The 27,669-nt window shown below is 37.3% G+C and overlaps 1 protein-coding gene and 1 pseudogene across 3 annotated transcripts in view; both read left to right on the top strand.

Moving 5' to 3' along the window:
* LOC105490366 (interleukin 1 receptor accessory protein like 1) overlaps positions 1-27,669 on the top strand; it is a 1,633,350-nt gene that overhangs the window by 1,389,823 nt on the left and 215,858 nt on the right. The window lies entirely within an intron of this gene.
* On the top strand, positions 24,806-24,943 carry LOC112428131 (U2 spliceosomal RNA; annotated as a pseudogene).

The raw sequence follows: 27,669 nt of genomic DNA, 5'->3' as shown, positions 1-27,669 counted from the left end.
AATAACACCAACAAGGAATTCAGAAGTGGTTTGATGTTTTGAGGTTAAACTGAAACAACGCCTTCATTGCGATGAGTGCCTTTGACATCTGTTGAAGGTGGTACAGTCAGTGACAATTACTGCATTCTTTCTGGCTTTGGGTTCACAGTGCTTCGCAGTGCTGTGCTATTCAGAACTAAATAACTATTGTCACTGCTCTATAATTTGGCGATGAGATATCTGGTTACTTTCAGACAAAAGAAAATGTCTCATAACAATGGGGTTTTGTATGATTCTGTTCTTTCTTCCAGAAATACAAAAAAAAGACGCATTTAAAAATTTATCTCTGTTCACACTGAGGAAGAAAATAAGCTTTAAAAAGTTTTACTCCTCGCTCCCTATAGCAATTCTTGCCTGACTTTCCATCAGGAGGAAATGTTACTTTCAGCATATTCTGTGCGTGAAATAGACAGTGCCAGATGCTTCAAATGGTCATAATTGTGAAGGATATGACAAAAGAGGCATCTTCCTACTGTGTTTTATTAAACGTGGAGGGAAAAAACCCCTTTGGGTAAATTAGCACTTGGAGGATTTAGCAAAAGTGAATTAACTATGACAGGGTCCCCTAACACATCTATTTGATGATCTTGCAAGTCTTATTCCCAGTTACCTGGGATGCTACTTTGTTTTGGGATGCCATGGGGTCATTAAAATGTGTGACAGGTTCTCCAGAAGAGAAAAATCAGATGAATCTTGACTTACAGACAGTATGTCTTCCTAAATAGCATTTCTTTTGACTGACCATACCTTTCCCTTGATGCTATATTTCTCCCTCATACACTCATCTGAACAAAGAACTGACTGCAAATTTCAGCTGCCAAAACCAAAGGACAGTTGGAAAGGCTGTTTACAAGCAATTAGCAAGTGTGCTCTCAAAAACTGAATATATAGGTGCTGTTTTTAACTTATAAATTAGTATTGAAATCTAGCTTCTATTATGCCACAGGAATATAAAAAGGAGAAATGAAGGCAGAAGTATGTGGTGACTACATTTAAAAAAATGAGTCCACTATTCTTATTCTTCTTATTATTATTTGTTATTATTTTTCGAGACTGAGTCTCACTCTGTCGCCCAGACTGGAGTACATTGTGGCTCACTGCAAGCTCCGCCTCCCGGGTTCACGCCATTCTCCTGCCTCAGCCGCCCGAGTAGCTGGGACTACAGGCGCCCGCCACCATGCCCAGCTAATTTTTGTATTTTTGGTAAGAGACGGGGTTTCACCATGTTAACCAGGATGGTCTCATTCTCCTGACCTCGTGATCCACCCGCCTTGGCCTCCCAAAGTGCTGGGATTACAGGCGTGAGCCACTGCACCTGGCCAAGTCCACTATTCTTTACACATAATTCCAAAATCAAAAATAGCTCTGAGAAACCAGATGTCTTTGTGGTAACTCATTCAACCCAAATTAAATGTATTTGGTATCTGAAACTTACCTAACCTACCATGAGATTATCTTTATGTCTCTCAATGTGACTGTTCATATGCTTCACTGCAAAAATATTAGTGTGTTTGATGACAGGGATATTGTAGACCCCACTGGGGGTGCTATAGAATCTGTGTAGTGTTACTTTTATAAATCTGACAAATTCTGGATTTTAGAACAGAAAATATTTCTTTTTTTTTTTTTTTTTTTTTTCTCAGACGGAGTCTTGCTCTGTCTCCCAGGCTACAGTGCAGTAGTGCGATCTCGGCTCACTGCAAACTCCGCCTCCCGGGTTCACGCCATTCTCCTGCCTCAGCCTCCCGAGTAGCTGGGACTACAGGCATCCGCCCCCACGCCCGGCTAATTTTTTGTATTTTTAGTAGAGACGGGATTTCACTGTGTTAGCCAGGATGGTCTCGATCGCCTGACCTCGTGATCCGCCCTTCTCGTCCTCCCAAAGTGCTGGGATTACAGGCGTGAGCCATCGTGCCCGGCCTAGAACACAAAATATTTCTTACAGGTGAGGCACTGTGCTGCTTTACAGACTTTATCTCACTGAAGCCTCACAGCCTCTCCCAGATGTGGACATTGCTCTGATCTCTAGTTTACAGATGAAGAATTTAAGGATCCAAAGGTGAAATACGTTGCTCAGAGTCACTCTCCTATTATAGTTATGCACTATTGCATAATAAACATCCCTGAAATGTAGTGACTTGAAACAACATGTTATTGTTAACACACACTTGTGTGGATTGACTCAGCTCAGCTGAGTGGTTCTGACACATGGCTGCTGTCAGATAGGAGCTGGGGTTGGAATCATCTGTAGGATTATTGGCTCACATGCCTATACCTCAGCTGGAATACCTTGAGGCTGGTCAAGTATGTCCCTCTGCATGTGACCTCTCTGCGTGGCTACATTACTCCTCCCAACATGGCTGCCTCAGCATTGTCAGACCTCTCACATAGTACCTGGTAGCTCCTAGACTAGAACAAGTGTTCCAAGAAGTGCAACCTGTCAGTCTATTAAATACTGGGCTCAGAAACTGGCACGGTGTCACGTCTACATTTCTCTATGGGTGGAAATAGAGAGATCATATAGTCAGTTATATCCCCTCTCATATATCACAGGAGATATAACTCCAACTATTTAGGTACGAATGGAGGCTGCTCAGCTTGTAAGTGAACATCTGGGACTTAAATTTACATCTACCTAGTGCCAACATCCATTGACAATGAAGTAAAACCTGCCTGTCACCCATTTTTCCCTCTGCATGCCACCCCGACCTGGTGGTATTCTGTTTACTTAATATTCCATTTCTTTTTTTCAGTCATTTTCCTATAATCTTCTACCTCTACCAGACTGTTCTGTGAAAAGGCTATTCTGATGATGTCAAAATGTAGACCTGTGCTTTATGTATTTGAGGGAATGGGAAGGGAGTATTCTTTCCTCTCTCCTCTTCTTACCTGACTTCAGTGATCCTGATTTCATCCTCATTTTAAAAATCTTCATCTTGATAAGATGTATCTAGGAAATAACAAACAAGGAGAGACTCAGGGAAGAATTGATGTGAGAAAGAGAACTGGGGAGAGGATTCTGGAACATTCCAACTACAGTGAGCACCTTTACTCCTTTCTTCACCTTCCCATTACCTCCAAACTCTAACACATTCCTCCTACTAAAATGTAGTACATTTAATGTTTCTTTTTTTAAAAAAAGACATTTGCCCCAGATCCTAACACAATGACTGTATTAGTTCCCATTTCTGTCTCAGAAATGCCTGTGTGAAACTCCATAGGCTGGCAGATATGCTTCCCAGACACGTCACCTATGACCTGTCTCTAGATCTGTTGTCTATCCAACCAGAAAGTGGAAAAAAATAGCTCGGTCATGATTGTTAGCTGATAAGGTTTTAGCTTTGGCTATATTGAGACCTTGAGCTGTTTTTACTTTTGTTAGTTAAACTGTGGGATCTGGTCAACTTGGAGACAAATAGAGAAGGCCTTGAGAATTGAGGTTCTATACTGATTTGTGGAGGAATAATCACAGTGCTATTCAGAAGGAGAGTTGTTGCACTTGCTGTCTTTTTAGAAAAAATCAAAGCTTCACTGGGATTTAGCTAGCTGGCAGTCATGATTTTGAACCCTATCCCCATTGGGCCAAACCTATCACATGTGTCAAAATGACATGGTTCTTTCAGGGGACTTTTGGGAGTGAGATCCACAGCAGGCAACTGTGCTAATAAAATCCAGCTCAACAGTAACATTGCATTAGTTAGCCTTACTCAGAGACATCTGGCATTTGTCTTCCATTTCCTTTCTGTTACAATTTTACCTCCTGGATGCTGGAGATACAAGTAACACTTCTTGCTGTGTCTTCTCTTACTCTCCCAAATAACTAGGCAACTTATTTCTATTTCTTAAATAAATCTCATGGTTTTCTGTCTTCTCCAAGGTCCCCTTGTCAAGTCAAATGAAAACTACTGATGGCCCCTTCCAACAAAAATAAGTATCATTACCTAGAACATTCCTGAATTCTGGTTCATTAGCACAGGGTGAAGACATGATGTGTCATTTTTTAGGGCCTTATCCTCTTGTTTCAGTGATTATGCTGTAGTAGACAGGAACATTTTTTAAAAGAGAATTATAGTCTTCAGGGCCAAATAAGTAGTTAGGCCAGCAGTCATGAACCCTATACTACAGACACCAGATAAGAACTTGTTGCCTTCCCAGTGGTAGAATTGTTACAAATCTATGTGGGAGGGCCTTTGGGATCTTCTCATCCAATTGCCTCATTTTTCTATTAGGAGATTGGGACCCAGGTAGGTAAATCCATCTTCCCACAGATATGAGATGACACAGTGAGGCTATAACCCAGCCCTCCTGATTTCTCCTAGCTCAGTGACTGTTCTGCAATAATGTATTCAGATCAGAATTCCTTTCTTTGTCCATCAGCATATCCTGAGTGTTTTACTCTATCCCCAAATTACATACGCCTGTGATTTACACTGATGTCACATCAAAGCTATTTTTAATTTTCTAGGTCTCTTTTAAATTTGGGTACGTTGGTCAAGAGACCTTTCCCTGATCTTTCTCACCTGCTACCAACGTTTTCATTCCTGCCCTCTGTCTTTATTGAACTGCGAAGCCCATGTTTCCAGGAAAATTGGCACTCCTTATTGGCCAACAGATTCAACGCAAAGGTATAAAGTGGGTTCTACTGATCATCATATAGCTTTCCATCTAGTCTCACCAGGCCTGGCCGATGGAGGAAATTTCCACCTCAACAAAGACTGTAACTACAGCCACTAGAGGATTGTATTGTCCACTTCATGCTAGCTGGTGAGGAGATCCAGCCAGCGTGGAAGGGTTTGTAAGTACATACATGTAGTCCCCTGCGGAACCTAAGCCAGAATCCCATAGTTTGGGCATGCATCGAAGACATCTGATGGGGAGGCCCCCTCCTCACCTGCTCAGGGTCTGAGGGACTGTGACTCTGATCTAGGTGTCTATCTGGCAGTCTTAATGAGGGATCCTCCAGGAAGCAAAAATAGTGCAGAGTAAAAGGGTGATACCCCTGCCTTTGACCTTTATTTTCAGTCTAATAAACTTGCCTTTCTCAGGGAAAGAGGTGAGAGCTGGTATTTTGGTTTCGGCAACTGGGGTCCGGGGACAAGGAACTGGTCACGTGCTCTGACAGAAAAACTGGGATTTTTCTGTCCCCCAGCTGGGAGCTGGAGGGGAATTCTGTCTTCCTCACTTACTAAGCATGCTTGAAAAACATTAAGCTGAATATCAGAGCTTGATTGTTCTGTAACTGCCACCCATTAAGACAGCAAGGGCTGAGGAAGGAGCCTGGGCAAGTATAGAAACGAACTTCCCTAAAGGATCTTAAAGCAGAACCTGGAAACACTGGAAGTAGGACATAAATTCCTTTTGCTCAGCAAAGTGAGCTTGTGTTCCTGGTCAATAGAGGCTCCTTTACTTCCTTCAGCTAATGAACCACAAAAAGAAGATATATATATAGTATTGACTTCTGAGGCCAGGGAATTTTGTTTTCTTTACTTTTCTAAATTTGAGTAGCATATGCTTCAAAACATCAGATATTTACTATCCTCAAAATGACTGGAAAACGTAGAAGGATAAAGCACAAGGAGTGGCCTAAATAGGCTTAAATAACAAATCCCACTAATGGAGTGATGGTATATAATGGAAAGACAGCGAGACATCAGTCTTCTTTGGAAATAACGTATAAGAGGATTTTGTTAATTCTCATTACTTTTCCTTCACTTGGCACTGCACACCACCCCCGCACTTCTAACTGTTATGATAGCTAGAACCAGGCAAAATGGGACAAAATAATTCATCTGATCATATCTTTACTCATTTTCAGTCATTTTCTCAAAATTTGTGAGTGATATAAAAGTCACAATCCATTAGTGGCACCATACGCTTCATAATATGACCTCCATTTTCCTCACAATCATCAGCTCGTGGCACCTCCCTTTGATCTACCCTTTCTATGCCCTCACTACCAAATTAGCTAAAAAATGGTAGAGACTTTCAACACATAGCATGTGCTCTTTCCTTCCACGTAATGAACATCCTTGCTCTTACCTGGTAACTCATTACTTGTCCTATAAATTCCACTTGACTTGTTTCTCCTTCTGCAAGGATTTTTCAGTGATGTTATCATATTTTTCTGATGCATCTTCTTTATGAATACGTTTGGAGAATGTCTGTTTGGCTGGTCTCAGGCCCAAGGCAGTTTTACTTCTCTCTTAGGATTGGTTTGTACTTATCAACGCTTAGTAGTGACATCTACCAGCTTTTCCCTTTTGCAATGGTTGCTAGAACTTTCAGAGACAAATTTGTCACACATTTGTAATCAAGAGTATGAATTTTCCCAAATACATTTCTGGCCATATTTTATAAGCCGAACTGTTCTTTTTTTCCCCTTTACTTTAAAATGTGATATATTTTATGGAACCTCTTTCTGGAGCAAGGTAGCCAAGGAAGGAAGGAAGAGAAAGGGAGGGAGGCAGAGGAAGAGGATGAGAGGGGAGGGAAAGGGAACGGAGCAATGAGAAGGGAAAGGAAGAGAAGAAAATCCAAATTCAAAGCCTACTTTCTTCATGAGTCTGTCACCTGAAAAAAATTAATCACTTTCCCTCTGAGCTCTCCCAGTACTTTGAAGAAGCCTCTGTTATGGCTATTATAGCGCTTATATCTCTGCATGTCAATTCTTTGTCTTCTTGGACTTTTTTCCCTCTTATCTGACTGCAAATTCTTTAAAACAAGGACGACTTCTTACTTTTTTTGGTATCCCCAGCTTCTGGCTCAGTTCCTAGTTCAAATAACTGCTCAATGTATGTTTATTGAGTGAACAGTAGCTGAAAAGTAGCTCCAGGGATTTAAACCAATCACACAAATTGATTTACTTAATTGGAGTTCTGCTCAAGATTTAGACTCATTCTCTGAATCAGACTTCTGACCTTCAGAACTTTATATGTGACTAGTCACAGTCATGTTTCTCATTGTACATGTCTCCCAGCAAATAACCTGCAGCTTTATTTAATACAAATCAGATCATATTAAATATAATTAAAAATCTCTCCATGAAATAAGATAAGATCCCATTGGGGCATAACAAAACACAATTATACCTTCATGGCATATGCTCTTCTTAAATAAATCCACTTGTGAATATTAAAGTCTGACAATCCTTTCTCAAAGTTAGTATTATCTTTTAAATAATACCATATACCAAATAAGAATTAAGAAGTCATCGTATTATTTCTATCCTGGATTATTTCTCTAAGCAGAATCATCAACATTGATACATAACAGGGATTTATTTGAGTTTAATGGCAAATCAGTTACATCAGTATAACAGTTAATTATATTCATTCTCTTTAATAGATGGTGAAATTCTGCAATATGAACTTAATTAAAAACATCCCAGTGAGCACAGGTATGCTCAAAGTTTCTTTCTGCGCAAGTTGAAATAGATTTGACCACTGGAAGATTTGCTCATTTAGGTCTTCCAGGTCATTGCTAGGGCAATTACCTGAAATGTCATTTGAAACATTAAACGGAAAATATAATCATCTGAAGAAATTATTATTGATTCTGATTTTATCTCTGTTATTTGGAGAAGTAATGGGCACAGGAAAAAAGAAGACAGTATTGTGAGTTGGAAAATAGATAATCATACATGTTTTTCAAGTTGGGAGAAAAGCAGCAGTTAATTTCTTCAGACAAGAACAAATCATCATTTAAATAAAGGGACAAACAAACGATTTAACCTTTAACACAGATATGTGTTCCATACACATGCATTCACACACATAAACACAGACACTTGTGGGTTAGAGCTCTCTCTGGTTAAATTATAATGTCACAGTAGTCACTAATTATGACCAGACACCAGGACAGGGCGCAGTACAGAGCAATCCACACTCCAGCTCCCCAACTTGCCAGCAGGCTGCTTTGCAGTGTTTCAAGAAAGAAGAAAATGAGTTGATATCTGCAAGAGATAATGCCTGGAAATTCACTTCCACATGTAGTAAATAATTGCCTTTCTTTTCAAAGATGCAGAATTTCCTTGATAAGCTGTCTCATCAGTGACTTAACCATTTGGAAACATCTCCCTTCAACTTACTGTTCTGTGTTATCAAAATTATAGTTTCAGCAAGATCAGGGCAAGCTACCCTTCTCCTTTTCCCCCCCTTCCCTTGCTTTTAGCACCATCAAAATCTGGAGAGCTGAATAGAGATTACAATTTATGAAGGGGAAACCTAAGGTTGTATGAGAGATATGAACCCCACCCCCCGATTCCCAGGGGAAAGCCCCTATCTTGAACTTTTCACAAGGATCCTCCACTGAGTTTCATCCTTATTTTCTCTTCTTGCTCTGTATTCCTCACAGTTGAATCATTCTTCTGTAGTGAATATTTTTTCTAAGGCATCTGTATTTGTTTTCTATTGCCATTATAATAGCTAACCACAAACTTCACAACTTAAAATTATTCCAATTTATTATTTTATAATTCTGAAGGTCAAAAGTATGGGATCGAACTCCCTAGGCTAAAATCAAGGTATTGGCAGGGCTGCATTCCTTTCTGGAGGCTCCAGGGGAGAATTGGTTTCTTTGCCTTTTCCAGCTTCTAGAGGCTGCCTACATTCCTTGGCTCATGGTCTTTTCCTCCATCTTCAAAGCCAGCAATGTCTACTTGTGTATTTCTCATGCTGCATCTCTCTGACACTGACTCTCCTGTCTGTTTTTCTTACATGGACCTCTACAATTATATTGGGCCCACCTAGACAATTCAGGATAATCTCTTTATTTTAGGGTCAACTGATAGCAATCTCAATTCCATCTGGTACCTTAATTACCCCTTGCCATCTAATTTAACATATTCAGATTCTGGGGATGTGGATATCTTTGGGGGACCATTATTCTACCTACCATAACATCTTTCTGGAAGCCTCAGCTTCTATTCAAACAAGCTGACCCCAATCTAGGGGCCACATCTCTTCTTTGCACTCATGAATTTTTTTCAATTGAAGTTTTTTCAATTGGAATAAGTTCCAGACTCATTCCATCTGGTGTGAGAGTAGGTAGCAGCGTTTCAAGAGGCTAAGATGCTTCTATCATCCCAAGCTTTGCAGAGAAAGAGTTGATGGGGCACAGTATGTTTGAGATTTTTTTTTGAGATCTTATTTATAGATATTCCACCAATATGTCTTTATTTTCTTCCCATATTTTTGGCTAGTAAATGTCGAAGTCATCATCAGTTACATATTTCCCCCAATGTAAAATCAGTTACTGGAAACAGAGAAAACAAACAGATGGCCATTAGGCCAGATGTGTTGTGGATAAAAACAGAGTAGAACTAAGCTACAAAGACATGGAAGACAGAATAGAGTTGGTTCTGGCCACTAACCAGGTTAAATTGGCGTGTATGTGGCAACTGTGCTGCAAAACCAATGAAACCATTATGATCAGCTAGGCCACAAAGAGAAAGAAAACCTATGAGAATACTGACGTTGTCCACAAAGAAGCAGATTCTGATGTGAAGATTGCGCATCTGAAAGGTTATGCAAGATAACCCATTGGGGTGTGAAACAAAACTGTAAGCATGTTTATACCCATATCTCTAGTTTAAATAAGAACTTCAACTTTACCAATATTTAAAATACAAGCCAGGCACGTTGTCACATGTCTGTAGTGCCAGCTACTCAGGAAGCTGAGGCAGGAGGATTTCTTGAGCCCAGGAGTTCAAGACCAGCCTGGGCAACATAGCAAGAACCCTATCTCAAAAAAATACAGTTTGACACTGCCACACTCACTTGCTTTGTACTTCAGCCATTCACATATCACACATGTGTATTAAAGAATTTGGGCTGGGCACGGTGGCTCACGCCTGTAATCCCAGCACTTTGGGAGGCCGAAACAGGCAGATCACCTGAGTTCAGGAGTTCGAGACCAGCCTGGTCAACATGGCGAAACCCCATCTCTACTAAGAATACAAAAATTAACCAGGCGTTGTGGTGCATGCCTGTAGTCCCAGCTACTTGGGAGGCTGAGGCAGAAGAATGGCTTGAACCCGGGAGGCAGAGGTTGCATTGAGCCAAGATCCGTGCCAGTGCACTCCAGCCTGGGCAGCAGAGCAAGACTCCATTTCAAAAAAGAAAAAAGAAAAAAGAAAGAAAGAATTTGTTTGTGACTGGGGTATCTTCAGTTCATATACTGTCACCTTAATGTGGCTAATTGCAGTACTCATGAAATTGCTAAGTAGACTGATTATTATATTATCTAGTTTTAACTAAATTGACCCTTACCAAATGGACAAGTAGTTAAAAAATATGCACGTGTCTGAAAGATTCTATGAGAAACTGCATATGAAGATAATACTAAGATGGGCCCGGGTAAGCATGAAGCAAATGGAAGAAACAATATTCCCCCAGCCACCAGTGTAACCTCTTCAGTCACAAAACAATGCCCAGTGTGATCAAATTGGACACATTCAATGTTGAGCACAAAAATATTTTTGTATTTTAAAAGAATACAGTAAAAATAAAAACAATGTTATATTAATACTTGTTTCATCTTCTCTGTTTAAATTTTTATTTAGTGCATATTTTAAGATGTTTGTAATATATTAGTACAATAGTCCATGCTTGTCCTTTATATTCTGAGGATGCATAGACATATTTTGAGGATAGATATTCAAATTTCTTTTATGGATAGGGGTACACCATCAAGATAGTTTGTAGACCATTGCTCTAGAGGATAGAGCTTTTGGAGGGAGGCAACAAATTCCAAAGGAAAGGTTTGGTATGGAAAAACATTTAAAAGCTCATTGAGAGAAGGGTGTATCAGGGAATCCTAGTGTAGGTCACAGGACTTGCTACACTGAGTTGCACATTTGTCCAAATCTGGCATTGCCAGGAAGCTAAGTCTTACACTAATCTTCCTGTAGTACTTTTATCCTATAATAGGGTCCGTGACATATTAGATAAAGAAAATAAACCCATGAGGGTCTCAGTGAGTTCTTTACAATTTTACACTTCTGCTTTGTTTTTAATGCTTAGAAAAAGAACTACTTGAAAAGTTATTTTAAAAATGAGTATTTTATCTTTAACCAAAAGCCATGAAGTATCTCAGAAATATATTTCAACATTAAAATATCAAATAATCAATTTTTACAAGAAGTGCATTTAATTAGCAACTTAGCTATAGCTAGCATACAATGAGTTAATCTAATAATCAGTGACTCGCCTTTCTGGACAGAGTAATCTTAAATGCAGCTATTCTTTTATCAATTTAAAAAATGTAATAATAGCATTTTGTAGCAAATGGCTAGAAAATTTCAGCTACAAACTACTTCATTCTATGAAGCCTGATTATTTTATGGCTTAGAAGATGTTCATAACTTGTGTTCCAACATGATACAGAAACATCCTTCAGAATGTTATCTTTAAGATCACAGAAGTTAAGAGATTTAAATTTCAAAGTGAGTATTATCCACTTTCTGTTCTTTTTTAGCCTACTTCCAGGCAAGCCCTCTGATGCCCTCGTCATTTGTTTAAAGTTTCTCTTTCTTCCAGGCTACTTTGGGAATCAATTCCAGATCACAGAGGAAAGAAAATCTCATTCCTTTTTTCCACCCCAAGCTCACCTTCCTACACAAGATTTCTATCTACATTAAATAGATTCGCTAACCCGGGATAGTAACCTACCCATAGCAATGGCTTCTGTAAAGCTCAGCAGAGCATAGAGAAGTCCCACAATGCTTGATTAAAGTCATCAGGAAAACCTGAGGTAATTCTGAAAAATCCCACTCTGTGGTACAAAATGGCCCTAGAAGCCAATCTTCTGACTACTTGTCATTTTATTTCATTTCATTTTTTCTTTTCTTTTTTTTTTTTTTTTTTTTGATTCAGTGTCTCACTCTGTTGCCCAGGCTGGAGTGTAGTGGTGTCATCTTGCCTCACTGCAGCCTTGATTTCCTGGGCACAAGCAATCTTCCCACATCAGTCTCCTGAGTAGCTGGGCTATGGCGAGTGCTAGCAGCTAATTTTTTGTATTTTTTGTAGAAATGGGGTTTCACTGTGTTGCCCAGCCAGGCTGGTCTCGAACTCCTGGGCTTCAGTGATCCGCCTGCCTCGGCTTCCCAAGGTGCTGAGATTACAAGTGTGAGCCACCACCCGGCCTTGTCATTTTGTCACCATTAATACTTTCCTCTAGGTCTGGCTCCCAATGCGGAGAATCAGGGGAATTTGAACAAGGCTTTCTTGGAGAGTTGTTTCATTCTGTGTGCTGGAATAAAAACAGAAATTATTTTCCTGCCAGGAATGCACTAAAGCTCCCTCCACTGTATCCTCCAGGAGGTTCATATTAGTATTTGCTTTAGGGATAATGTTTTGGATTGTACCACAGAGCAAAGTATTTGGTCAGATAATCTAATGGGACTAATAACAGCCGACCTGAACATTGACAATTCCTGCACATTATCCCATTCCATCCTCACAGATCAGAGAAACCCAATTAGGTAGTATTTCCCCACTTCATAGACTAGGGAAGGAAATTTCTGAGAGGTTAATTGATGTGCTGAAGGGCACATAAAGTGCCCGGCTCAGTCCCATGTCTGGCTCTAGATTCCTTTTTAGTTCTTCTGTATTATGCTGTCTCTTCTAAATGGATTATTAGGTTGATAATGTTATTCTTAGTCATTCTGCCCAACTAATGAATAACAGATTATACATTTAAGATGCTAAAATGTATCATAATTTTATTATAACTGAAAATGTTCAGAAGTTTTTTTAAATAATAATTATGGGGAAAAGAAAGCTTTTCCTTATATATGGTTTCCTCAGTATTTTTTTCGTTAGGCGTTTTTCCCATTTGGCTGTGGCAATCCTTGAGATTGATTCTCACTGTCAAAGTCATAACCCTCTTTCTTTCACCCAGCGGTAACCATGGAAACATTTGTATAACATGTCCTGCTTCTTTTAATATGATTATTCATGAGTTGCCATAAAAATATGAAGTGTATTTATTTGCATATTAATTGTCAAAATAGCACAAGTATTTGCTTTTACAATACCTACTCATAGCTCTGTGGTCATGCATACACAAAGTACCAACCATTCTTAAATCTTAGGATTAAGAAGTGACATGTTGCAAATTTAGAGCTCCTTGCTCTTCACCGGTTGTATAGCTAAAGAGTTTTAGTCAGTTTAGAAGTACCATGGGGTGGAGCCGGGTACGGTGTCTCACACCTGTAATCCCAGCACTTTGGGAGGCTGAGGCGGGTGGATTGCCTGAGGTCAGGAGTTTCAGAGCAGCCTGGCCAACATAGTGAAATCCTGTCTCTACTAAAAATACAAAAGAATTAGCTGGGCATGGTGGTGGGCGCCTGTAATCCCAGCTACTAGGGAGGCTGAGGCAGGAGAATCACTTGAACCTGAGAGGTAGAGGTTACAGTGAGCCGAGATCGCGCCATTGCACTCCAGGTTGCAGTGAGCCAAGATTGCACCATTGCACTCCAGCCTGGGCAACAAGAGTGAAACTCTGTCTCAAAAAAACAAAACAACAACAACAACAAAAAAAAAAACAAGAAGTACCATGGGTCAAATTAGGGTTCCTGTCCCATTTTTCTGCATACATTTAAAGTCTAATGTGATATAGTAAGTACTTTCTCCTTTGGAGATCAGCTATAATCTCAGAACTTAATATTTCACTTGTATAGAAATTACTCTTAAATCAGATTCTATGACCCAGACAGCCATCCAGAATTTTAGTTCCTCATCTCTAGCTTCTTCATTAAAATATCCAACTGGATGTCCCACTACCCCTTCCAATTCAATTTGTCTAAAACTAAACTTGTTATCTTTCCTTCAGAGTTCAAGTCCTTTCAGAAATCTCTTAATTCAATCTCCAATCCCATCATTCTCTTAGTTACTCAGGCTTAAACTTTTGTTATCCTATAGCATTTTCTTTCTCTCTTCTAACACGTCCTGTATCCTATAAATTATTCTTAGCTCATACTAGCCTTTCTATTTCCACTGCCACCCTCATTACATTATGCTGAGACTACCCTACAGTGCTGTAACCAGTCTCCTTCCTCAGCTCTCGTCTCTTTCTATCTGCCTTCCAATCTACTCCAAGGTTGAACTGTCTAACTCAACATTTTGCATATGACCCTCAACTCCTCACAACAAACATTTCTTCTAAATTAAATTGACATATAACACCATTCAAAAGTTATTTCTTTCAGCTTCAAAACTGTCACTCCAGTATATACATTACTTCGCAACGTGATGTGAGGTGAACCACATTTCTTGCCCACACGCTGTTCTCATTTCTGTTCTAGTTCCTCACTTACGACTTGTACATTGAAAGCACCTAGATTTCTGTTGTTATTCTGGATGAGTAATGGCAGGACAACCCTAAATCCCACGTATTTATGTGGCTCTTTTAAGGAAAAGAAATATGCAAAAATAATCTAAAGGAAGAAAAATATAAATATTCTAAACATTAGTCTTATATCTGTGTTACATTGCCATTATATCAGTTTTGCTTGAAATAAGAATGTAAAGATTAGATATTAGTTTTAATTTATGACATTCGGCAATTGTAAACAATTTATTTGTGTTACTTTATTCTTTTAGAATATGTGTAGTTTTCCAAAATTAAAATTAAAATTCCATTTCTAGCCACAGAGGATTCTTCTTAGTTATATTGGAGTCAACAATCATTTTTAAAATTTTAATTTGAAAATTAAGGACAGATCCAACTAGGATTGTGAGTCCAGCAGACATACTGTGTGAGCACACAGCTGTGGCATATCTGTGGAATGGATAATGGTGGCATATTTTGGCACTTGTGGAACTTATTCCCATCATTTTAAACAATGATTGGTAGGTTTATTTCAACAGATTTATTTTCCCTTCAGCTATTACAAGAATAAAGCAGAGACCTAAGGTCTGGCATATGAATCTTACAAATGAGGGGTTTTTAACTAGGAGCAACTCTGAAAGCTTCTTACATTCTTGGGACAGTCTGCAGTCATAGATTGAATGACAAAAGCCTCATATCTTGGCTGGGCACGGTGGCTCACACCTGTAATCCCTCACTTTGGGAGGCTGAGGTGGGCGGATCACCTGAGGTCAGAAGTTCAAGACCATCCTGGCCAACATGGCGAAATCCCGTCTGTACTAAAAATGTAAAAATTAGCCGGGCATGGTGGTATGTGCCTGTAATCCCAGCTACTTGAGAGGCCAAGGCAGGAGAATCACCTGAACCTGAGAGGTGAAAGTTGCAGCAGGCTGAGATCACGCCACAGCACTCCAGCCTGGGCGATAGAGTGAGACTCCGTCAAAAAAAAAAAAAAAAGAAAGAAAGAAAAGAAAAAAAAAAAACAGAAAAGAAAGAAAAGCTCCATGTCTCTTCATTGACCAAATACAATCTCTTAACTAGCACAGCATTGATGCATTTCAGCCATCTCACAAAACTTCCCTTTTATCATACTGAAATCGTTTTCTCTTTCCCAAGAGACTGATAGACAAAGCAGCTTTGTATATTCATGTCCCGGTTCTTGTGCATTATTAGGAAACAGGTAGGAAAGCTACCCTCATACAGAAGCTATGTAAATATTATTTGTGGAAGAGGAAAACCATGTATGGGTGCTAAGAAGATAAGATAGTGCCCCTGACAGTTCTACTTGATGTTTCTTAAACCTACATTATAATGAAAACTCAGGTAAATGAATTTGTATTGACTACTGAAAATGAAACAGGAGTATACTTGAATAAGTATTGAATTTTTTTTTTCAGGTCATTTACCTTAAGACTCACAAAGAACATATTAGCTAATATAATTCATCGCCAAACCATGATGTAAATGGAGCTAAGGTCAGAATTAGATTCTTTAGGGACCTGAAGAAAAAACATGGCTATGACCCTAAAACCAATCTGCTCTTTTCTGATACAAATTAAATGGTGGAAAAAAAAACTGATACTAAAAACAAACACATAAACAAAAAACCCTTTAACTATCCAACCACATATGCAACAGCTTTCTATAAAATAAAACAGAATGGAAAAAAAAGGCTCAAAATCATGAATTGAACCAATGAAACATACGGGTTGGTTCAGCATTGCAACCAGATGTTATCTCAATAAAAACAAACACTATTAGCTCTTTGATGATTAATAATAGTGAACACTGTTATCACACTTCAAATATGACTCTTTAGACTGAGTTACTAATATATACAATCAACCTGCATTTTTCCTCTTTTTCTAGATTTGACAGGAAAAGTGGTGTAGCATGGAGCAAGATTAAAAGTGTAAGAGAACCTCAGATTTACATTCTAGTTCCAGCCCTGCCCTTTCTTAGTTGTGTGACCTTGAGCAAATCAGCTAACCTCTCTGAATCCTATCCCTTCACTTGAAAGTGTGTAAAAATGGCACTTATACATGATAATTTTATAAATACATTTATATATGGCATATATAATTAATACTTATATAATATGACAGTATTGAAGATAATATAAACTAATACGATATGTGTTTATATACTATTTACATATTACATATTAATATAATGTATATTCACATAAATGCATGTTTATTAGTTTAAATTATACATGAAACTCTTATAATTAAAAATTTTACATATAATTAATATATCACAAAGTTCTATATTAATTATATATAATAAATTTATATATAAATCATATCTATACACACAATGCTTCGTAATGTGTTTGGGGTCATAAAAGAGTACTACAATCATTATTATGTTTTTGGTCAACTTTGCAAGTAGAAGCTTCTTAATATTAAACTATGGGCAAATATAATGCTGCTGCCTTCTAATGTAATTAACTTTAGGAAAAGAAATTGATGAGATAAAAGGTCTTTCTCTTTTTTCATTTTTATTTTTTTGAGACGGAGCCTCGCTCTGTCACCAGGCTGGAGTGCAGTGGCATGATCTCAGCTCACTGCAACCTCCAGCTCCCTAGTTCTAGTGATTCTCCTCCTCAGCCTCCCAAGTAGCTGGGATTACAGGCACACACCACCATGCCCAGCTAATTTTTGTATTTTTAGTAGAGATGGGGTTTCACCATGTTGGCCAGAATGGTCTCTATCTCCTGACCTCGTGATCTTTCTGTCTTGGCCTCCCAAAGTGCTAGGATGACAGGCATGAGCCACTGCACCCAGACAAGGTCTTTCTCTTTTTAACTTTGTTCGTAATACCTAGCTTGCCTTCATGCTATTATATGAGGTTAGCATTAATTTTCCATTGGAGCAGATTGCCTACAAGCACACACATACAAATAGCACACTGAGGAAGAAGGAACCAGTGCTTAAGTTCTTGTTTCTGAAAGGTAATAGAGCTTTTCTCATTACTGCAAATACATGAATGAATGAACAACATTGTAAGCACAGACATTCCATACATTCTGTCATCAAGCAGCGCTATCACTGCCTTAGTATTTTTTGTTGTTGTTCAGCATTATTGATTTTTCCAACAATTGAGTTTGTTTGCAATAAGCTGAACCGGAATATAACCTTCACTAATTAGAAAAAATGTATGGGTATTAGCTTAAGGAAGCAATAACACTTCTTGTATGTTTTCTGTTGAAACTCAGGATGATGTTTTGGAGGAGTGCTATTGTTTCTTTTTCTCCTTGTGACAATGTTGTTAAGTATGATGCAAAAAAGTCCAAAGACCCTTTAAATAATTTGCATCCATTCTAGAAGGAAAAAGAACTACAAAGGCCAGGCGTAAATGGATGTGAAAATAGCAACTTAGAATAGAATTATCTGCCATTACTCTCTCTGCATACCTCTAAGCCTTTGTCCCTATTTACAATTGTTTTTATATTTTGGTCCACTTTCAAAGTGAACACCTTAAGGATCTTCTTTGTTTTAACTATAACATTTAGAAAATATTCCTTGATTCATATTTATATTTGCTTGGTAATTATCATTTATAAAATCATAGTTGAACTAAGAAGCTAGAAAAAAGTACATGTGTGATTGATTCACTGTTCAGTTTTTCACCATTTCTGGTCAGGCTGATTGAATTGGCCAGTGCAGATTTCTTCAACTCAGCAAAGCTTAATCATGTAAGTAATTTCAATTATATAATAAATAAAAGCTGCTTTGCCTCAACATATTCAGTGATTAAAAATGACTCGTTTTTTAAAATTTTCAAATCTGACAATATTTCTTGAAAGAAATAATTTGTGATAGAAATAAATTGAAAATGGGGAATACAATGGTCATTGAGGTGCAAACCAATGCAACAGAATAAAGTTAGCATGAAATTTGAAATTATTGACCAGAAATCAAAGTAACTATAAAAATATAGATGTTATTAGGGAAATCTCTAGTAGGAAAAGAAAGCCAGAAATTATCACATTAGCATTACCATGAGATGTCATTAAATTCTTAAATAGAGCTAAAGACGAGAGCATCATGACTCTACCATTCATATGAAGGAGACTAAATAGAGAATGATATTGAATCCATTTCCTTTTAAAAACCTTAACAGCATAGGGTAAGTATTTGGTGATGGATTCTTGGCTGCAGAAAATTCCTCATGATAAATAGGATGCTATCATTAAATATCACAAATGCTAAATGCTGGGAATACATTAACTCCTCCAAGTCCAATCCCCTGAAAGTCATCTTATTTTCTGAAAATCATTATCATAAAGGGAATTCTGGGTGTGACATCTGAGAGTAAGCATGTTTAGAAGTGTCTCAAGAGTACATGACAGTAACAAATTCAGGAAGGTAAGACAAGAAGTATCCAGTCTTTGCAGGGGCAAAAATGACCCTTCTCTTTATTCCTTAATTTAATTTTATTTATTTTGTGTGTGTGTGTGTGAGATGGAGTTTAGCTCTTCTTGCCCAGGCTGGAGTGCAATGGCTCAGTCTTGGCTCACTGCAACCTCTGCCTCCTGGGTTCAAGCGATTCTTCTGTCTCAGCCTCCCAAGTAGCTGGGATTACAGGCACCCACCAACCCACCCATCTAATTTTTGTATTTTTAGTAGAGACGGAGTTTCACCATGTTGGCCAGGCTGCTCTCGAACTCCTGTCCTCAGGTGATCCACCCACCTCGGCCTCCCAAAGTACTGGGATTACAGGCATAAGCCAACATACCCAGCCCTATTCTTTAATTTTTAAATAGCTTTGGCCTTCACTCCTATATATAAAAGTATACTGCTGATGAGGAATATATACCTCATTTAAAATGTGTGCTTTAAAGTCGAGTCTCTGCTGTCTACCATACCAATGTAGGTTTTGGTCACTATCAAGTTATTTTCGTTCTCCGCATGTAAAACTGCCATGTTCTTCATGATTTTTTTCTATACATATGGTCACTATCAAGTTATTTTCGTTCTCTGCACTTAAAACTGCCATGTTCTTCATGATTTTTTTCTATACATACACAGTCATTGCTAAGATAAACATTATTTTTAGACATCAAAATTCCTAGCTTATTATTTTACATCATATTAGTACAATTGTCAAGAGACAATTTTTTGTTTCTTAATTCACGTTTTCTCTTTGTAATCTGAGTTCCTCAAATAAGAGAAATATTAATAATGGTGGCATATTTTGGCACTTGTGGAATTAACTAGCAATATGTAAATTTCTAAATAGCATACTGTTAAAATGCTTCTATTCTTCAAACTGTAATAATTTGCTGAGAAATTATAATAATAAATTTTAAGAATTTTTGGCTAAGTGCAGAAAAATCTTTTGAAATATTAATACATTAGCAAAATGTATCATTTAGGGAAATAATTTTATTATAAGGAAATAACTTAGAAATTTGATAATAAGCATAATTTAATGAATAACTTTCTGAATGAGTCATTTCTTTGCAAGAAAAAGAATTTTTCTCTATGCGTATGTGTGAAGCAAGTTGCCGTAAAGGAATTCAAAACTTGTAAGGAAAAGAAGCCAAAGAATTACCAAAAAATATTCCTGGGTGTTTTGAGGTTTCATAAGATATTTGATAATATATTGAATGACTCTCTTTGTGAAACATTTAGTAGCAGACAGTCCAGGAAAAAGCTCTTTTTTTTTTTTTTTGAGACAAATTCTCACTCTGTCACCTAGACTGGAGTGCAGTGGCACGATCTCAGCTCATTGCAACCTCTGACTCCTGAGTTCAAGTGATTCTCATGCCTCAGCCTCCTAAGTAGCTGGCATTACAGGCATGTGCCACCATGCCTGGCTAATTTTTGTATTTTTAATAGAGATGGAGTTTTGCCCTGTTGGCCAGGCTGGTCTTGAACTACTGGCCTCAAGTGGTCTACCAGTCTTGGCCTTCCAAAGTGCTGGAATTACAGGCGTGAGCTGCTGCACCCAGCTGAAAGCTCATACTTTACTAATCATGAAACCCTATATTTAAAAAAACAACAGTAAACTATTAGGCTGATCTTTTCCAGTGATTATAGCCAAAGCACCAGGCCAGCAAGTGAAACATAATAGGCCCTCAATAAATAATGGTTGAAATAGCCGTATGATCAGACTCCACACATAAAGGCTGAACTGAATTGAGGTAATTCAGGATAGAACCCACTGGATAATCAAGCACATAATATTGGCTTTAATTATGTAGCTGTTTCAGAATTGAGAGGTGATGAAGGGACTCGAACAGCTTGATGCTCTGGCTACTGGGCTGTTTGGATGGCTATGCGCTCTTTGCTCTTACTCCATTGTGAATTTCCGAAGCCGAGACAGCCTTAATTAGATGTGAGTCTGATATGATAAATATGTTGTTATGGTGAATATAAATGTTTTATACAACAATAATATTTCATGCCAATTAAAAGTAAATTCCAAATACTTTGCCAATAAAATTGAAAATACGATTTTTCCATTGGCGTGTCCATGATGGCATAAATAATGCGTATTTATTTATTTATCAAGAGGGCTCTTATTGAACACCCTGAGCTTTCTAGCAGCTATCTCCCTTGTACAGTGTGCCAGCTCATTAGGAAGACGACGAAGTTACAATGGAGTCATCCTGAAATGACTTCATTTCAACACAAATTCCACGTAAACAGATTTTTGGAGAGCCATCTGTCCCTTGAGGTCTAGGTTATCTTTTGGAAATTGGAACTAAATGGATGAAAAGTATAGAAATGCTTTGGTCTTCCAAATACTTTCTTAATCACTTCTAATTGTAAAAAAGAGGAAAAAGTGGCTTTAAGAAAAAATAGTAAATTAAATCAATTCATAAGCTATTTTGTATGATACAGGAGACATTTATAAGAGTAAGCTATTTTGTATGATATTTTGTATGATATTTTACAAGCTATTTTGTATGATATAGGAGACATTTATAAGAGCAATTGTGACTAGTTATCTTATTGCAAGCCTTCATCTCCACATTTGACTTCACTGGCAGATGTGGCAACTTACAAAACAAATTAGGCCATTTCAAATGCTAGTACTACAGAGCTTGGTTTTTTCCCCCCAATCTTAAGAGACTTCATGGATATTTTAATGTTAGATTTTACAATTTAACATATTAAGATATGATTACTAAAGACTAATTCTTGTCTCTACTACCTCCATGATTTCATTACTGTCATGTGCTGTTGGGACGCTTCTGAAGCCAGAAACAACAACTGTAACAGAATGTGTAGATTACATGCCATTAGTTTCACTGTTCATAATGCCAAGTATATTCCAGAGTATGTGGTGAATGCCTCCAACTTTCATGAAGATATCCTTTTTCCTTTTTTCCATAAAAAGACATCATCGATGGCAACTAGTATAATGGACAGATCATTCGAAAAGCACATTTGATCATCAAACATTTTCCAGGTCCCAAAAACTTTCTGGAAACACACAATAGAATTTAAACCTAGTAAGAAGGCTGGATGAACATACTGAACTCTAATCCAATAAAATGTACAATAGTAGAGCTATGCAATTAGTATATGGAGACACAGTTGATGATGCCATTAATTTTTCTTTGGGAAGTAATAATTATCACAGCTAATCTTAACTGAATAATTACTGTGGGTCACATTCTCCTTTAAGTGCTTTAAATGTACTAACAGAGTGAGAGGGAATGGATATTACTTCCATATTTTTAGACTCTAAGATATAATGCATCTTATCCAAAGCCCCATGGGGCTAGTTGGCAGTGGAGCTAAGATTTTAACTCAGGAAATATGGGTTCAAAACCTAGGTTTTTGGCCCCCAGGCCATACTGCCTTTCTGTTTTCCTTCAGAGTCATTTAAGAAAAGTCTGGAGACAAATTGATATTTTGGTTAAAATCTAAAATATAAAGATGACTTCATCATTTAAAGAAAGAATAGAAAGAGAATTTAAACAAAGGACATATAGTGAGCAAAATTAGGAGGAAATGAAAGGGAGAATAAGTTGATGGGAAATTACCCAAAGTTTGAGTTGCTAAATTGGAGGGCATGCAAGAAGCAGCATTGCAATGAAATTGTAAAGGGAGATGGAGCCCAGACTAGGAGTCACCTTGTAGGCCATCAAATAGGATTTGGGCCTATTTTGTGGGATCCATTAGAGGATATTGTTAAACTTACTCTTAGCATTATACTGACTCCCTAGCCAGGTCAAAGTACAACTTAAGCTGCCAATGAAATATATTGGCTTTAAATTTTTGTCACCATTTTTAAAGTGTAGTATGGAACTGAAACATTATATAAACATTATATAGACAAAAGAAATCATTTATTCTAAATATTCTTAAGCTGTTTGAATAATGATTGGTCTAAATGTATTCCTTTCACATAAATTATATGAACTCCCTTTGAAATGAGGTATGAGTTAAATAAGCAATTTTTATGTTGAAAAGTTCAGTAATTTTAAAAATTAAAATGCTCTCACTGAAGCCTCCAAATCATGCATACTATATGCAATCTTTTGTGTTGTAAATGTCCATGATGAAAGAAAACAAACAAAACAAGACATCAGCACCACCACCACCAATAAAATTTCAATCAGAAGGGATCACTTGGTTTCAAACTTTATGCAGCTCTCAGATAGCCAGACTTTCTTTGTTAAAACCATTCAATACAATGTTTAGGAAGTGTCGTGGTTAATGGAAAACATCATGTGCTAATATTAATTTGGAAAATTCTATGTGGTGGCAGAGACCCTACGATGTTCCAGTCTCTTGAAAGCTATTTGGGAATAGTGAGTGTTCCTTCTAACTCTTTTATGTGGGGGTATGTGGAATCTTCTAATCTCCAAAGCCACTGGGCTTCTATCCTGACCCTTATTTCCTGATACATGGACCCTCTTCTTAACTCTGGAGTGTTGGACTTTCTCTTTTCTGCCCTTCACTGGTGGCTTGGTTTAGTTTTCTGGTAATTGCACTTCTTCCTGAGCACATCCAGAATCTTCTCAGAGGAGGCAATCATTCCATTATTTCCTTGTGACACCTGAATTCTCCATCTCCTTACCCAAAGAGCCTCCTTTATGTGTCACTTTCCCTTTGAAGTTATCTTTTCCTTCTTAGAAAACTTTTTGTTTCTATTTTAAGAAAAGCTGGGTAACACAAGAACATGAAACATTAAGAAGTAGATGGTAAATTGATTAGACATAAGATGCTTCATATTTGTATCCTCTGTCCTATTTTCCACTTTTTCTTCAGAAAATAGTCCATGACTTTGTAGTCATAGCTGTTTTTCACTTTACATATCAAGAACCAATGTTTAGGAAACAAATAATTGTGAGTAAGTACTTACATGGAGTTGCGTATCAAAAGATATTTAATTTTCAGGTTTAATTTATAATATGAATAGCTATGGTATAATTTTGAGAAAAAAATCATTGTTAGTCATTACAGATATTTATTAATGGCCAAACTAGGAAACAAAGATTATGAGCCTCATATAGGATACATGTTTTGAACTTTCAAAGGAATACACAGTATTTCATTACGTCAGTAGGTCTTTCCCTCCTTAGGTATTGATACCCCTACAAGTGTAATGATGAGGCATTTCTAATTTGGTAAAAATAATTAAAGTTCATTTTTGTGAACAACTTAGTTGTTAACCAATTAGAATCTACGTAGATATATTCTATTATTACATCACCCTAAGATTTTTACAATCTGATAAATGCTATTTTTCATGAGGAAGAGTGATAGAATTAGAGCCACAGTCTAGCTCATGCAGTTATAGCCATGGAACGAAACATATGTGCCTGCCATTTATCTCAGGTATCTCATTGAAAAAAAGGATAAGAAAAGCTGATCGAGAGTAGGTTACTAAGCATCATCCATAAATTGAGAATTGGTTCTCAAACAATAACTCTGAATCAGCAGAAATCCAATGTTTGCTAAAAGCTATACATGAAGAGTTAAAGTAGTTGATCTCCTCAACTCTAGTCTCTTGTTATTTTTATATTAAAAGGTCAAATGCTTGCTTTGTTCTGAAATTAATATACATATACACACATATATACATATATATACACATATGAAATAGAACATGAATATGTGGATTATATCAGAGAAAGTGATAATCTAAAACTAGATCCTAGTTAATATTTCAACAAATAGGGACTAAAAGCCTACTATGTGGTCACAAAATATTGATACAGCTGTAAATAAATTAGGTATAATTCCTTCTAAAATGTTCAGTCTACAGTGGAGACAGCCATTAAATAAATTATCATATACTAACCAAAATAAATAAATGCTTATCATTACTGAATTTCTGATGTTCTTGCAAAAACAATGTGGAAAACAACTATATGTATAAATTTACTACTGAATATGGTAGTTATCCTTTAAAAGACAATTTAATGGCTTCTTGGCCTTTTGGCTAAGATCAAGTGTAGTATCTGTTCTTATCCATTTAAAAGACAATGTACCATAATACCTGAGGAAGGACATATATTTTATAACATAAATACATGTTCTCAAATAAAAATTAAGCCTTCTAACAAGTGATTTTACTTTTAGGCATGTAACTTCAAAAATGTGGAAAAATGGACGCTGGGTGTGGTGGCCCAAACCTGTAATCCCAGTGTTTTGGGAGACCGAGGTGGGAAGATCACTTGAGGCCAGGAGTTTGAGACCAGCCTGGGTAACATAGTGAGACCCATTTCTACCAAATTATTTTTTAATTACCTGGGTATGGTGGTTCACACCTGTAGTCCTATCTACTTGGGAGGCTGAGGCAGGTGATCACTTAAACCCAGGAGTTTCAGGTTGTAGTGAGCTATGATCACACAGCTGTACTCCAGCCTGGACAACAGAGTGAGACCTTGTCTCTCAAAAAAACATGAAAAAATGCAACTACCTATATCTGTGTCTATCTATCATACATATATATATATATATATATAGTCCCACAGATGTAAAATTTTTAATGTACTTTTATTGTAAATAAACACTGCTGGATTTAGATATCAAAAATATGGCAGATTAAGGCTTGATAGGCCGGGCGCAGGGGCTCACGCCTGTAGTCCCAGCACTTGGGGAGGACAAGGCAGGTGGATCACAAGGTCAGGAGATAGAGACCATCCTGGCCAACATGGTGAAACCCTGTCTCTACTAAAAATGCAAAAATTAGTAGAGCATGGTGGTGTGCACCTGTAGTCCCAGCTACTCAGGAGGCTGAGGCAGGAGAATCCCTTGAACCTGGGATGTGGAGGTTGCAGTGAGCCGAGATCGCGCCACTGCACTCCAGCCTGGGTGACAAGGTGAGACTGTCTCAAAAAAAAAAAAAAAAGAATTGATAAACATTAGAAAGTTAACTGAGGGAAGTCATCAAATCCACTTCCTTAAATAGGTAAGATTCTCCTTCGATAGTGCTAATTCCTTTGAGAATACTTGAATGAAAGGAGATGAGCATTCATGTATTATTTGAATTTAAATCAATGCTTTCCTGAGTAACCTTGGTGATGTGGTCCTTTCACATCTGAGAGTTTATTTTACATCCCCAGATATTCTACCTTAATTGCAATTTTTCCTCCAGTTGTTTTAGAAATGGTACAGAGGAGAGTTAATAAAATTAATCACTCTAAAATTGAGCCACTTATTCTTTTATCCTATGTAAGTAAAATAACTGAAAACCAAGCAGCTAGCTTTACCCTATGGTCTCAAACATATGAGTTAAAAGACATAATCAAGACTATCAATGTGTTCAATATGTTTTTCCTTAGCATCATTAATCTATTCCCTGTAAGGCTGGAGTTTATAAAATGAGATTCTGTAAAGAGAGAGATACCTTGTCTAAATCAAAGTGTGTGTTTTATGACATAGTAGAGTAGATTGATAAGTTGACTAAAATCAGGTAATTCCAGGTGGATTGGCTTAACATGTCCAAAACATTCTGTGCAAGTTAAATGACTGGTAAGTAAAATGATGGGACTCGTGAAAGTTAATTTAATTATCAGTCAAAAATACATAAAATAATTTCAATATTGTTACTACCTCACTCGAGTAGGTGTTTCTCACAGGCACTTGCTTCATTATTTATTTGTCATCATTCCTAATAAACAGGTACTTGAGTTCATGTCATCTAAAAATAAATGGCCTACCCAACATGGAAAACTGATGTAGGCATATACTCACCCAACATTTAATTACCTGAATCCATCTCAATGACTTCCTTTTCTATTCAAATAACCAGCTTGGAATTTGATTTACTAAAATTAACTTTTGTGGTATTGTTTCAACAAAGGACAGCCTTTTGTGTGACAACCTATAATATTTAGCTACTAAAAGACCTACCATATTTCACTCCCACTGAGAATTATTTATATCACTTATAGACTTCATGTAAATCAAATAATTATTTCTGGCTCTGCATGGTGTAAGGATGATTAAACACTTGTCAAGCTATCAGAAGAATAAGGCCATTTCCCAGCATGGAATGACGTTATTTATTCCAGGCCCAATGATTGGTACCAGAACTGACCCTTAATAATAATATTCATGACCTGGGAGTGGGAGGGGAGAAATCATTTAGAATGATTAGTCTTATCACAATCCTAGGGTATTAGAATTTTCAACAATGCTGAAATAATTGTGCAACTTTAAGGAAACGTATAAGAAGGTAGCTAAATTATCACTGAACTCACTGAAGTTAGTGAATACTATGCACTGCTAATCATGTATGGCTTCTCAAAAGCATTTAATACTGTTGACAGCTGTCCTCTTGAGATGCTGTACCTACTTCCCTCTCTGTTCTTCAACTTTTTCTCTATTCCTTTGCTGTCTCTTTGGCTGGTCCTCTGTATTTTTGGCTGGTCCTCTGTATTTTGTTCCTCCATTACATATTTGAATCCTGTGATTTGTCATGCGTTGTCTTTGCTTTTCATTTTACTTGCTGTTCTGATAAATTCTACTCCTTCAAGTGTGTTTACTGCTTTTCATATATTCTTTAGGTAAGATCTTTTTCTTGACCTTCAAGCCCGTATCAGCACACCAGGAGAAATCTCCCACTGATAACTCACATTCATCCTGGATAAATTGATCTCATTATCTATCATTCAAAACTGACTTTTCATAATATATGACTCCAAAATTCTTATAGTCATGTAGGAAAATTGCTGGCCGTTATCCTCCCTCACAGTCCCATCCATTAAAATCTGATGAGTGAACTGAAATACTACTCAAAACTCTATCCTGGCTCTTCTTTCCCCACTACCCTGACTCA

The sequence above is a fragment of the Macaca nemestrina genome, chromosome X (assembly GCF_043159975.1).
Source record: "Macaca nemestrina isolate mMacNem1 chromosome X, mMacNem.hap1, whole genome shotgun sequence".
Lineage (NCBI taxonomy): Eukaryota > Metazoa > Chordata > Mammalia > Primates > Cercopithecidae > Macaca > Macaca nemestrina.
The sequence above is the reverse complement of the archived record's forward strand: the minus strand, read 5'-3'. Positions and strand labels throughout refer to the sequence as shown.